Source organism: Salmo salar, chromosome ssa19, assembly GCF_905237065.1.
Source record: "Salmo salar chromosome ssa19, Ssal_v3.1, whole genome shotgun sequence".
In the NCBI taxonomy this organism is placed as follows: domain Eukaryota; kingdom Metazoa; phylum Chordata; class Actinopteri; order Salmoniformes; family Salmonidae; genus Salmo; species Salmo salar.
The window spans coordinates 3567022-3582369 of NC_059460.1; the positions used below are offsets into that span (position 1 = coordinate 3567022).

General features: G+C 44.7%; 1 pseudogene; it reads right to left on the minus strand.

The window, feature by feature from the left end:
• Positions 1-927: 927 nt before the first annotated feature.
• LOC106578319 (ubiquitin carboxyl-terminal hydrolase 31-like) lies at positions 928-13318 on the minus strand (annotated as a pseudogene).
• Between the last annotated feature and the right edge of the window lie 2030 nt (positions 13319-15348).

Genomic DNA, 15348 nt, shown 5'->3' on the forward strand with positions numbered 1-15348 from the left:
AAAGGGTGGCTATTTGAAGAATCTCAAATATAAAATATATTTTCATTTGTTTAACACTTTTTTGGTTACTATATGATTCCATATCTGTTATTGTTATTTCATAGTTTTGATGTCTTCACTATTATTCTACAATGTATAAAATAGTAAAAACAAAGAAAAACCTTTGAATGAGTAGGTGTAGTAAAACGTTTGACCGGTAGTGTATACTTGCAAAATGTTGTTACAGAATCACTATTGTTAAATCGGGATTATTTTATCATAGTAGAAGTTTAAATACCATGACAACCAAGAGTTGTTAAACTGGAATTATTAATGATGTAAATCTGTAAATGGAGCTGCTCTATTGAGATGATCAGTCCTGGACAACTAATACCAGTTAATTTGGGATTATAAATCTACCTGCATTGATAGCTCTACTGTATCTAATTAACTAAACTGTATCTAATTAGGGATTATGACAGGTACTGGTGTTTGTTTCATGGTTCCATGTATTAAAATACTCTGCCTGGTGTGGAATGTTTTGAACTATTTGAAAGTGGACCCCTATACGGTAGTTCTGAAAGTACAAAGAAGCCAGAGATGTAAACACTGCCCGTTAACTAGCTCTGGTTACTCAGAAGTAATCCATGTTCGATCTATTGTGTGATTCACAGGGTTTGTCATCATTTCACTGCTTAACAAATGCACTTGCATCTAGCTACACAAGTTCATTTCAACGTCTGCCCAAGGCGAACTTCCTTAAAGTATGCTGCAGAACCAGGTAAAAATGTAATTACATGTGCAGTTGATACATTTATATAATACTATATAATAATCCATTTGATTAGTATAATTTTTCAAAAGAATTATTAACAATGCAATCCATACAAAGTGCTTTTCAATCCCTTTCTAAATAACTATATAATAAAATGGACAGTGACAGACTGTCAGATATGGCAGCTTTCAATCATCTGGGGCCAATGAAAAGCTAGAGGTGCTTTTCAAAAGTCTCTCCTAAAGAGGAGATCTAGTTCAATGTTTGAGACACCTTAGAGCTGCACTACAGAGAACGTTTTTGGGTCCCCGAGGATATTTCACTTGGGTTTCTGGGTGGTTCGTGTCGAATTGATGGGGATCTTTCGGGATGGCAGCAACTTCTTTTCCGGAGGTTTTTTCCCATTGGCAGAGGATTTCTCTGCTACTCCCATCTCCGATCCGGATGACTTGGACTTGGCGGAGGACAGTATGGAGTGCTTGGCTGGGGTCAACGTCTTGGAGGATTCCTTGTCTTTGGCTGTGGGCGTGTTCATCTGGGCCTCTGGGTTCCCCTGCTGGGCCCTCTTGGCTGCTCCATCGCCCGCCCCCTCTCCAGTCCCCCTCCCAGGCCCCTCCTCCAGGCTGCCTTTAGCCTCACCTGTCCCTGCTTTGGCTGTTGTGGTGGGCTTCCCCCTGTCCGTGGACTTGCGTGTCTCTTTCTGCCTCAGGGCACTCTTGAAGAAGTTGACCCCCTTTTCCTCAGTCTTGCTGTTCCTTTGAGATCCCCTGGAGGGCTCTGCTGCTGGTGCCATGCCCAAACTGGACGATCGCAGGCTGGTCATGGAGGAGATACTGCTGGTGCTCCTCCCTCCAGCCCTGCACTCCGGCCCTCGCCCCGCCCTGCTTTCGCCCCGGCCAGCGACACCTCGCTCCCCTCCCCGGGACACACCACTTGCTGTGGAGGAGGAACCGCCGTTGTTCAACCCTCTCTCTGACACTGAGGTGTTCTGTGAAGTCTCCCGGCTGGCGCTCCTCTCGGCTGCTCTGGTTCTCACTGATGCAGAGCTCCTCTCCGCCGTCCCTCTGGGCGACGTCTTCCTCGGCGTGTGTGCCGAGCAACTGTGGGATCCAGGGGAGCCGCCCTTCGTTTGTTTTGCGGTTTCAGGGTGCAACGTCTCTGGGGTCAGCAAGGGCTCCTTTTTGGAGGGGGTGGCTGTTTTGGCGGAGGAGGTCTTGCTGGTTTTGGTGACTGCATCCTCGCTTTTTTCTTTGGGGTTGGATGCTGTGGCCGCCATGCTCTTGGCTTGGGTTCAAGAAGGCGACGATGCGTGGGTAGCAGAGGAGGTGTGGGATGGGGTAGGTGAGGGGTTGGACGGGCGCTTCTTGGGGCTCTTCTCGGTCTCAACAATTTTAGCAGAGCTTCTCCTGGCCCCAGTGCCCTCCCCTCCCCCCACTCCTCATTGTTTGGGCTCCTTAGTGACCGCTCCTTGACCCGGGTTGCCTGGCTCCACGATCGTGGACCTGTTATTGTTACCCCCTGCCAGGCTGGAGCTCCTCAGCTCAGCCTGGGGAACAGGCTTGGAGAGCACCTGCTCCAGGAGCCTTTTAGCCCCTGCATTACCCTCCACCACCACTAGGGGTGTCTTACCTCCGAACTTTACCTCGGGTTTCGTAGAGCCGCTGAAGCAGGAGGTGGAGACCTTGTCATCAGCTGCCTCGCCTATCCTCTCCAGGGTGGGCGAGGAGGAGTGAGACTCCAGGGAGAAGTGCGAGGGCGAGTTGGAACGCACATGGAGCTTGGCTGAGAGGGACCAGGAGGGCTTGGAGCTGTTCTCACTGATGGCCAGAGGGCTGGCCATGTTGGAGCGCAAAGAGAAGGTCTGTCTCTGGATGCTCCGCATCGCTGGGCGGGTGGAGAAGCCTCCTCGAACAGAAGAAGAAAGAGAGATAAAACTAAAGCGCTGGTACTAGACTGAGTGGACTCAGAACCTGCATGTTCATCACCTCCTTTATCAGCAGGTTTTAAGCTAGTAAAGGCTGATATTAAAGAATTATATTAAAGAATTATACATTTTTTTTCTGCTATACAAAAAGGACTGAAAGTAAGTTACTGTATAAATAGGGCCGACACCATCATCATGTTGATATACAGTGCATTTGGAAAGTATTCAGACCCCTTGACTTTTTCCACATTTTCTTTTTGTTACAGCCTTGTTCTAAAATTGATTAAATTCATTGTTTTATTCACCAATCAACACCCAGTACTCCATAATGACCAAGCAAAACAGGTTTGGAGATTTTTTTGCAAATGTATAAATAAATAAAATAATGAATACCTTATTTACGTAAGTATTCAGACCCTTTGCAAAGAAAATCTAATTTGAGCTCAGGTGCATCCTGTTTCATTGATCATCCAACTTGATTGGAGTCCACATGTGGTAAATTCAATTTATTGAACATGATTGAAAAGGCACGCACCTGTCTGTATAAGGTCCCACAGTTGACAGTGCATGTAAGAGCAAAAACCAAGCCATGAGGTCGAAGGAATTGTCCGTAGAGCGCCGAGATAGGATTGTGTCGAGGCACAGCTCTGGGGAAGGGTACCAAAAAATGCCTGCAGCATTGAAGGTCCCCAAGAACACAGTTGCCTGCATCATTCTTAAATGGAAGAAGTTTGGAACCACCAAGACTCTTCCTAGAGCTGGCCGCCTGGCCAAACTGAGCAATTGGGGAAGTAGAGCCTTGGTCATGGAGGTGACCAAGAACCAAGTGGTCACTCTGATAGAGCTCCAAAGTTCCTCTGTCGAGAAGGGAGAATCTTCCAGGACAACCATCTCTGCAGCACTCCACCAATCAGGCCTTTATGGTAGAGTGGCCAGACAGAAGCTACTTGTCAGTAAAAGGTCCGCTTGAAGTTTGCAAAAGGCACTCAAAGACTCTCAGACCATGAGAAACAAGATTCTCTGGTCTGATGAAACCAGGATTGAACGCTTTTGCCTGAATGCCAAGCCTCACGTCTGGAGGAAACCTGGCACCATCCCTACGGTGAAGCATGGTGGTGGCAGCATCATGCTGTGGGGATGTTTTTCAGCGGAAGAGACTGGGAGACTCGTCAGGATCGAGGGAAAGATGAATGGAGCAAAGTACTGAGAGATCCTTGATGAAAACCTGCTCCCGAGTGCTCAGGACCTCAGACTGGGTCAACGGTTCACCTTCCAACAGGACAACGACCCTAAGCACACAGCCAAGACAACGCAGGAGTGGCTTTGGGTCAAGTCTCAATGTCCTTGAGTGGCCCAGCCAGATCCCGGACTTGAACCTCATCGAACATCTCTGGAGAGACCTGAAAATGGCTGTTCAGTGACACTCCATCCAAACTGACAGAGCTTGAGAGGATCTGTAGAGAAGAATGGAAGAAACTCCCCAAATACAGGTGTGCCAAGCTTATAGTGTAAAACCCAAGAAGACTCGAGGCTGTAATCACTGCCAAAGGTGCTTCACCAAAGTACTGACGGTCTGAATACTTATGTAAATGTGGCTGTCTCACCGTCGTCTTCGCTGCGTTCTCCAGTGAACTCGGTCGACTCGGAGAGGGAGGCCAGCGAGGTGCGTCTGGATGAGCCGGAAGAGGCCTGGCTGGGAGGACGACTCCCCATCAGCCTGCTGATCCAGTGTTCACACAGAGACGAGCTGGTCGAACCTGGGAGGAGCCAACAAAGGGCATATATGTTTATCTGTATATATATACACTAGGGCTGCACAGTTAATTGAATTCACATCAAAATCGCAATACTGACATGCACAATATCCATATCGCAAGAGATCCGTATCGTATCCAATATTTTGAAATGCCAATCAGCCGCATGTAACCTCCGTTTTTATAATTTATTCCATTTGTCATGTCTTACTCTCTCCTCTCGCTGCTACTTCCCATGCACAAAGCTCTACCCCCTGCCACTCAAGCATGGCAGTTCCTCCTCGTCGGTGTTAGATTCGCTATAAAGCTTGCATGCTGTTCTGTTAGGTTAGATTCGCTATAAAGCTTGCATGCTGTTCTGTTAGGTCAAATGCAGCTAACAGATTCTTCCAAACAAGGACAATGCTGATTTCCACTTTTCTTTCTTAATATAAGTCATTCTATTTCTATGCTTTCAGTCTTTTGACCTTTGGACCTTCATCGCAAGTCAGATCACAATCGCAATATTTGTTAAAAAAATATACTATTATATTTTTTGCCCATATCATGCAGTCCTAATATACACTATATAAATCATGTGTGCACATATAGGTAACTGACAAAATAAAGGAAACACCAACAAAGTTTCTTAATAGGCGTTGGGCCACCACAAGAACAACTTCAATGCACCTTGGCATAGATTCTACAAGTATCTGGAACCTTATTGGAGGGATGCGATACCATTCTTCCATGAGAAATTCCATTTGGTGTTTTGTTGATGGTGGTGGAAAACGCTGTCTCAGGCACCACTCCAGAATCTCCCATTAGTGTTCAATTGGGTTGAGACCTGGAGACATACACACATTTTAAAACCCCTATGCTCCTTTGAGTCCTCTCTTACAAAGTCACTGAGATCTCTTCTTCTAGCCATGGTAGCCAAAATAATGGGCAACTGGACATTTTTATACATGACCCTAAGCATGTTGGGATGTATTAATTGTTTAACCCTCCTGTTGTGTTTGTCTCATGTTAATTAACTGTGTCCCCGGTCCAAAGTGACCACCCCATTATAGCTGATTATAAATACATATATTAACACCTAATGTTGTGTTAGATCTTTTTATCAACTTAAGTTCTTGTGAACATTACAAGTTTTGAACTTCTATTTACTATTTATGGCCTGTAGGCCTCATTGACCTGTGCTCATACAACTCGTTTTTGAGATAAAAAAAGCATAATGAATGGATGATTTTGACTATAACAAATACTCAGATAAAACATATTGTGCTATTTATCACAGACTACTTTGTGTCAAGGTTTAACAAGGACTCTCTCCTCCTCACCAGTGTCATGATGAAAGATATGATCAAGAGCCTCAAATACAGTGTATCGTTTGGTCATTGTGCTGTCACAGAATGAATTGTGAGAAAGGCCTCAAAAAAGCTTTATACACCAGAGCTGCAAGAAAAGTTCTATATACTATTGAAACAACGTTGCGATTGTTTGTGAGGATGCCAACAGGTGTGGTTCCAGTGGGGGAAAGATTCACCTTAAGAGGGTGATTCTATTAGGGAAAGGTTCCCGTGGGGGTTGCCAGGGAAGCCAAGAAGGGGAGTGAGGTGTGTGTGTGTGTGTGTATGTGCTCAAACACACATGCATGTGGGGGTCTGGGAGAGGAAGTGTGCCCATCTGATGATTGGGCATGTGCCTGAACAAAATTTTATACACTAATTGTAGTCTCACCCATTCATTTCTAATGACTGGTCATTTTTGACCAGGAACACCACAGGTGTACAAAAGTTAAATAAAACACCCAAAATGTAATGAAAATCATCAACATGTATTTTGTGTGTTCAGATGCCCTATGTGGACAAAGTCATGGGACCTTATGACAATCAGATTAAATGAAGTACATTTTCAGAGAGAAAACTAGTAAATACGTAAGCTTAACTTTCTGAACATTCGAGACGTGTAGTCCACTTGTCATTCCAATCTCCTTTGCATTAGCGTAGCCTCTTCTGTAGCTTGTCTACTATGTGTCTGTCTATCCCTGTTCTCTCCGCTCTGCACAGGCCATACAAACGCTCCACACCGCGTGGCCGCTGCCACTCTAACCTGGTGGTCCCAGCGCGCACGACCCACGTGGAGTTCCAGGTCTCCGGCAGCCTCTGGAACTGCCGGTCTGCGGCCAACAAGGCTGAGTTCATCTCAGCCTATGCTACCCTCCAGTCCCTAGACTTCCTGGCGCTGACGGAAACATGGATTACCACAGATAACACTGCTACTCCTACTGCTCTCTCCTCGTCTGCCTACGTGTTCTCGCATACCCCTAGAGCATCGAGCCAGCGGGGTGGTGGCACTGGAATCCTCATCTCTCCCAAGTGGACATTCTCTCTTTCTCCCCTGACCCATCTGTCTATCTCCTCATTTGAATTCCATGCTGTCACAGTTACCAGCCCTTTCAAGCTTAACATCCTTATCATTTATCGCCCTCCAGGTTCCCTTGGAGAGTTCATCAATGAGCTTGACGCCTTGATAAGTTCCTTTCCTGAGGATGGCTCACCTCTCACAGTTCTGGGTGACTTTAACCTCCCCACGTCTACCTTTGACTCATTCCTCTCTGCCTCCTTCTTTCCACTCCTCTCCTCTTTTGACCTCACCCTCTCACCTTCCCCCCCTACTCACAAGGCAGGCAATACACTTGACCTCATCTTTACTAGATGCTGTTCTTCCACTAATCTCATTGCAACTCCCCTCCAAGTCTCCGACCACTACCTTGTATCCTTTTCCCTCTCGCTCTCATCCAACACTTCTCACTCTGCCCCTACTCGGATGGTATTGCGCCGTCCCAACCTTCGCTCTCTCTCTCCCGCTACTCTCTCCTCTTCCATCCTATCATCTCTTCCCTCTGCTCAAACCTTCTCCAACCTATCTCCTGATTCTGCCTCCTCAACCCTCCTCTCCTCCCTCTCTGCATCCTTTGATTTCCTCTGTCCCCTATCCTCCAGGCCGGCTCGGTCCTCCCCTCCCGCTCCGTGGCTCGATGACTCACTGCGAGCTCACAGAACAGGGCTCCGGGCAGCCGAGCGGAAATGGAGGAAAACTCGCCTCCCTGCGGACCTGGCATCCTTTCACTCCCTCCTCTCTACATTTTCCTCTTCTGTCTCTGCTGCTAAAGCCACTTTCTACCACTCTAAACTCCAAGCATCTGCCTCTAACCCTAGGAAGCTCTTTGCTACCTTCTCCTCCCTCCTGAATCCTCCTCCCCCCCTCCTCCCTCTCTGCGGATGACTTCGTCAACCATTTTGAAAAGAAGGTTGACGACATCCGATCCTCGTTTGCTAAGTCAAACGACACCGCTGGTCCTGCTCACACTGCCCTACCCTGTGCTTTGACCTCTTTCTCCCCTCTCTCTCCAGATGAAATCTCGCGTCTTGTGACGGCCGGCCGCCCAACAACCTGCCCACTTGACCCTATCCCCTCCTCTCTTCTCCAGACCATTTCCGGAGACCTTCTCCCCTACCTCACCTCGCTCATCAACTCATCCTTGACCGCTGGCTACGTCCCTTCCATCTTCAAGAGAGCGAGAGTTGCACCCCTTCTGAAAAAAACCTACACTCGATCCCTCCGATGTCAACAACTACAGACCAGTATCCCTTCTTTCCTTTCTCTCCAAAACTCTTGAACGTGCCGTCCTTGGCCAGCTCTCTTGCTATCTCTCTCAGAATGACCTTCTTGATCCTAATCAGTCAGGTTTCAAGACTGGGCATTCAACTGAGACTGCTCTTCTCTGTGTCACGGAGGCTCTCCGCACTGCTAAAGCTAACTCTCTCTCCTCTGCTCTCATCCTTCTAGACCTATCTGCTGCCTTTGATACTGTGAACCATCAGATCCTCCTCTCCACCCTCTCCGAGCTGGGCATCTCCGGCGCGGCCCACGCTTGGATTGCGTCCTACCTGACAGGTCGCTCCTACCAGGTGGCGTGGCGAGAATCTGTCTCCGCACCACGTGCTCTCACCACTGGTGTCCGCCAGGGCTCTGTTCTAGGCCCTCTCCTATTCTCGCTATACACCAAGTCACTTGGCTCTGTCATATCCTCACATGGTCTCTCATATCATTGCTATGCAGATGACACACAATTAATCTTCTCCTTTCCCCCTTCTGACAACCAGGTGGCGAATCGCATCTCTGCATGTCTGGCAGACATATCAGTGTGGATGACGGATCACCACCTCAAGCTGAACCTCGGCAAGACGGAGCTGCTCTTCCTCCCGGGGAAGGACTGCCCGTTCCATGATCTCGCCATCACGGTTGACAACTCCCTTGTGTCCTCCTCCCAGAGTGCTAAGAGCCTCGGCGTGACCCTGGACAACACCCTGTCGTTCTCCACTAACATCAAGGCGGTGACCCGATCCTGTAGGTTCATGCTCTACAACATTCGCAGAGTACGACCCTGCCTCACACAGGAAGCGGCGCAGGTCCTAATCCAGGCACTTGTCATCTCCCGTCTGGATTACTGCAACTCGTTGTTGGCTGGGCTCCCTGCATGTGCTATTAAACCCCTACAACTCATCCAGAACGCCGCAGCCCGTCTGGTGTTCAACCTTCCCAAGTTCTCTCACGTCACCCAGCTCCTCCGCTCTCTCCACTGGCTTCCAGTCGAAGCTCGCATCCGCTACAAGACCATGGTGCTTGCCTATGGAGCTGTGAGGGGAACGGCACCTCCGTACCTTCAGGCTCTGATCAGGCCCTACACCCAAACAAGGGCACTGCGTTCATCCACCTCTGGCCTGCTCGCCTCCCTACCTCTGAGGAAGCACAGTTCCCGCTCAGCCCAGTCAAAACTGTTCGCTGCTCTGGCACCCCAATGGTGGAACAAGCTCCCTCACGACGCCAGGACAGCGGAGTCAATCACCACCTTCCGGAGTCACCTGAAACCCCACCTCTTTAAGGAATACCTGGGATAGGATAAAGTAATCCTTCTAACCCCCCCTTAAAGATTTAGATGCACTATTGTAAAGTGGTTGTTCCACTGGATATTATAAGGTGAATGCACCAATTTGTAAGTCGCTCTGGACAAGAGCGTCTGCTAAATGACTTAAATGTAAATGTAAATGTAGTAAATCAATCCAATTTGACCGGAACACAGCAGGACGGGTAATTATCTCAGGAACCACACCCACACCTTTCAATATACTTTTTATCCCTCATTATTTTGGCAGTTACCTCTATGTACTGTATATTTCTATGGTTAACTCATGTGTCTCAGTCAGGGAGGACATGAATTCTACAGGGAGATTGGATGTGAGATTTAAAAAAAACAAATGAGACAGATATTCTACTACAGGGCTCCAGACTGCGACCATTTAGTCTCATTTTACGACACTTTGACTTGGCTGTGCGAGTTTTTCAGTAGTGTATTACACTTCTTAATAAAGCACTGTGAATTACCATATGTGAATCGTTTCAGGAAACTAGGTGCATGTCACACATCACTACTTCACAGGAGAGGCATTTGAACGTAAACATGTATTTTTGATCAAAATGTGTTTTTTGGCAGAAACGCTTTTGGGAACATGTGAACTTTCATGTGCCTTAATAACAAACTTGTATTCCATCCATAAATATGAATTAAGTTGTTAAATTGTGATTGGTTTAGCCACGGAAAAAGTAAGGAACCTTCCCACTAGCCATGATTGGCTGAGATAATGGATGGGCTGGACATGCCGGGAGATGAGTTCGGATTGGACTGCCATGTAGCATGCTTCTGTCTATAACGTGAGCTGTTCAGTATGTGTTGATAGTCCATTCTACAGTGCTGTTTTTGAAAGATATAACGTTAGCCATCGAGAACTACGAAAGTTTTGGTACTTTTCTCAACAACATTGATGCACTGAATTTAGCAGGTGCTATCAACAGATCAGTTGGAAAAAGTGATGAGCCACTTTCTGCACATGCCATGGTCAGTGTGAACCAGAGTGACTTGACACAACGCTGTCCAAACAAGATGTAGCTACAAACAAAATGGAGTTAAATGGTTCCAGTCTGCCGTGAAGCATTCATCCAAGTATACAGGTAAGAGTCTAGCTATATTTTCAGATATAAGTCTCTAATTTTGTCAGAAAGATATTTTTATTGCAAGCTAAAGCATACTGTTAGTTAGCTAGCGAGCATTAGCTTGCTGGCTCGCTAGCTAACGTTACGTGTATGATCTGTGTAGCAATATTATTTGAATCAGAAATCCATTTGCACTGCGTTATTGCCTAATGTTAGCTAGCTAACATTGCACCTAGTTTGTTAGCTTTAGCTTCCTGCAGATTCATATTACAGCTATGACAATGTTTGTATTGGTAGTAGTATGAGTTGGGATTATGCCGGTTCATTGTTTAGCTAGCTAGCTAAATGTCTAAATAAAAGACTATACTTTGGCCGGTTTATTACATGAACATGTGTACATGTCTCGACAATAGAGACACATCCACTTAGATAGATGTGGCTGGGGGGGGGGGTTATAGCATTTCCTTCACATGCCCTATCGATTTATACAAGTGTGTCTGGTAAGCATCATCTAATAATTATAAAATATTTAAACAATATTATTATTTGGACACTTTCTGTTTTTGATATTGCTACTATGCAAGTAACCATTTCAGTGTACCGTTAACACCTTCTGTATAAACTGCGCATGTGACAAATAAACATACATTTTATTTCATATACCGTGTGTTTACCATATGGGCTCACATGTGAATCCTTAAAGAGATGGGAGGGGCTAAGGCTTAAGAGGGTGTGAACGATCCTGAATGGTTGTAGAGAAAGAAAAGCTCTCCAGTAGGTGTACCAAAACATTCAAGGGCCATTTTCTCAAATGTGGGGTTACAAGTTTATCAACTTTCAAAGCAGAATTTACTTTCCCATTGTTCCTCAGCTGCAGTGTATGATATACCATTTTCTAGCTCTAAGTCTTTACTTTTATCCAATGTAAAAAACACAATTTCAAAGTTAGCTACATAAGACTGAATCGAGGATGCTTACAAATGTTTTTTATTGCGTGGCGCCGTATTTTTGGGAGGGTGCGACCATATCATGGACTGGTGCCACCATGGAAAAAGTTTGTCTGGAGCCATGTACTATCCATCTATGACAATGTTGCATCTTGTTGTTTGTAAAACTTTGCAATCAATAGAATTGTGAATGAAATTGTTTTTTTAACAAATGCATACTCTTACCTGCAACAGAGCTGTTAGCAGACCATGATGGGATGGTGGCCCGTCTTTGATAAAACAGTATGTAGGCGTTCTGCTTGCAGACTTCATCGTCAGATATGGCTTGGACATCACTGTCATCAAAGCAGTACCACATGCCATCGATGGAGTTATTACAGTGAGCTGCAGAATAAGGATGGGATAAAGAGTCATTGATCATGTTACCTAGATATTTCAGTGGATTTCAATTATTTTAGTTTCTAAAAAGAGCAGGGATATGAATTCCAATCACCTCCCTAATGCGTTTTTTTTATATATTTTTTTTATAGAAAAAGCACACACATTGCTTCCATTTTTTTTATGTATGGTGGACTGTATATTTAGCAATATATGGAGAAAGTGACTTCCTCAAGGGCACAACAGCATTGTAACTAGGGCTAGGAATTGACATGGACCACACGATACGATATTATCAGGATACTTAGGTGCCGATACGATATGTATGTGATTCTCACAATTGTAAATGTATTGCGAATCAATTTTATTGCAATTTGATGTTCCAAATGCTCACTATAGGCCTGCTGCAGAGAGAGATGAGAGAGCATGAGAAAATGAGTTTTGATCAGTCAGGGAAATAAAAGTGCTGAAAACATGTCGGCTTACTATTTAAAAAGAAAATGGAGAACAAGCTATAGGATGATTACAAATCGATACTTGGAGTTAAATATCGATATAACTGTATTGTGTTATTGACTGTACGTTTGTTTATCCCATGTGAAACTCTGTGTTGTTGTTTATTGTCGCACTGCTTTGCTTTATCTTGGCCATGTCGCAGTTGTAAATGAGAACTTGTTCTCAACCGGCCTACCTGGTTAAATAAAGGTGAAATATATATATATTTTTAAATGACATCGTCAAAAACTAGATTGCGATGTGTAACTGTATACATTTTTTCCCACATCACAAAGTTTTCATTTTACAAGGTATGTTGACTGAGAACACATTCTCATTTACAGCAACAACCTGGGGAATAGATACAGGGGATATGAATGAGCCAATTGGAAGCTGGGGATGATTAGGTGGCCATGATGGTAACCAGGGTTAACACTACGTTGACAATAAGTGCCATGGGATCTTTAGCGACCACTGAGAGTCAGGACACCCATTTAACATCCCATCCGAAAGACAGCACCATACACAGGGAAATGTCCCCAATCACTGCCCTGTGGAATTGGGATATCATAATTTTGGGAGGGAGAAGAGTGCCTCCAACTGACCCTCCAACACCACTGCCAGCAGCATCTGGTCTCCCATCCAGGGACCAACCCTGCTTAATTTCAGAGGCAAGCCAGTAGTGGGATGAAGGGTGGTATGCTGCTTGTAACCCCATTGGGATTTGAGTCAGCAACCCTGTCAACTACTATCCCTATTGCTGCCGGAACATATTAGAGTGTGTGTGCATATGTGTGTGTTGTTAGCTAACCTGTGTAATAACCTCCCGCCATTGTCCCGTGGTGGTTACACACAGCATACAGGTCATACAGGTAGTCCTCTGGGTCGTGGCCCATCCCGTAAGGTCATCTCCATGGCGACCAGTGCGAGGGCAGGCTCCAGCTGCTCTGGCTCCGCTTGACCATATGGGGCGCCATGTCCATCCCGATCACAGGGAACTTCACCATGTTCTGCATCTTCATCCTCTGGTCCCCATCCTGAGAGGACACCATACACACACACAAGAACAACAAATTGGATTATGTTGGTTGAGTGTGGAATGCTAACTATGCTAATGCGGATTGGTTGAGTTTGCAATGCTGACTGAGCTTGTAAGAATGAACAAATATTAGTGTTGATATAGACTAGTAATAGGATTTATACAAGTGTACTTTGAATTAAAAACTATTTTTACTTGATTCCTTAGGGAATATAATGCTAACTGCACGTATACTGTACACTTTGATTAGGGCAGATTGACATTTACTAGGGGGGAGGAGCTGGTCAAATTCAAGGTGCCCCCTATAAAATATATGCAACAAATTTTCCACCAAGAGGTTTCTGTGTCAATGCACCACAAAACCAATAAAAAAAACATACCAACTTTGGGCACTTCAATATCAATATCATGGTTTGCGTTTTCAACACCACAATACATCCCTTCCTACCTTGTAGGCTTACCCAGTAATGAAGGCAATCTCTGAACGTCATTAAACTTTTTTGTAACAAATCTCTCTTTCCATTCATCAATTAACCACTGCACAGTTTGGATAGATTGATTGATTGATTTTATCTGTCAGTTAAAAAATAACATATATACACACAAATATTTATTTAAGTGACCGGGTTGCACAATAAAGTCGAGGACTTATTTCCATTGTTGTCCCTATTTTTTTTACATAAATACATAGATACAGATACATTACAGAGAGAGAAGAAGAAAAAATTCTCAACCTCCAGATGACTATGAGGAGAGAGTTCAATTCTTACAAGCTTGTTTGGCTGGTAGTTTATTCTTTAGATGTTTAGGGCTGCTGGTGAACCATGATGTGCAGGCATAAACAAAGTCACACTGGACTATCGCACTTGCCAGAGTCTTAAGGGTGTCTATAGCTAGGTTTCGATCCAATTGGCGATAGATTTTCATGTGAAAACAAAAAAATGTTCATAAAAAATTAAGCCATTTCATCGGACACAATGACAGGGAAGATTATAATTAATAGGACATTTGTGAAATTTTAAAAGGCCTATAGAATTAGGTGTCCACCGTATGATATTCATATTTTAATAAATATACATTACCGGTCAAAAGTTTTAGAATACCTATTCATTCAAGGGTTTTTAGTTATTTTACTATTTTCTACATTGCACTGTAGAATAAAAGTGATGTAGTAACCAAAAAATATATATTTTATATATGAGATTCTTCAAATAGCCACTCTTTGCCTTGATGACAGCTTTGCACACGCTTGGAATTCTCTCAACCAGCTTCATGAGATAATCACCTGGAATGCATTTCAACTAACAGGTTGCCTTCTTAAAAGTTAATTTGTGGAATTTCTTTCCTTCTTAATGCATTTGATCCAATCAGTTGTGTCGTGACAAGGTAAGGGGGTATACAGAAGATAGCCCTATTTGGTAAAATACAAAGTCCATATTATGGCAAAAACAGCTCAAATAAGCAAAGAGAAATGACAGTCCATCATTACTTTAAGACATGAAGGTCAGTCTATATGGAACATTTAAAGAACTTTTAAAGTTCTTCAAGTGCAGTCGCAAAAACCATCAAGCGCTATGATGAAACTGGCTCTCATGAGGACCGCCACAGGAATGGAAGACCCAGAGTTACCTCTGCTGCAGAGGATAAATTCATTAGAGTTACCAGCCTCAGAAATTGCAGCCCAAATAAATGCTTCACAGACTTCAATTAACAGACACATCTTAACATCAACTGTTCAGAGGAGACTGCATGAATCTGGCCTTCATGGTCATATTGCTGCAAAGAAACCACTACAAAAGGACACCAATAAAAAGAAGAGACTTGCTTTGGCCAAGAAACACGAACAATGGACATTAGACCGGTGGAAATTTGTCCTTTGGTCTGGAGTCCAAATTGAGATTTTTTGTTCCAACCACCGTGTCTTTGTGAGACACGTGAGCCGTGGGTGAACAGATGATCTCCGCATGTGTATTTCCCACCGTAAAGCATGGAGGAGGAGGTGTTATGGTGTGGGGGTGCTT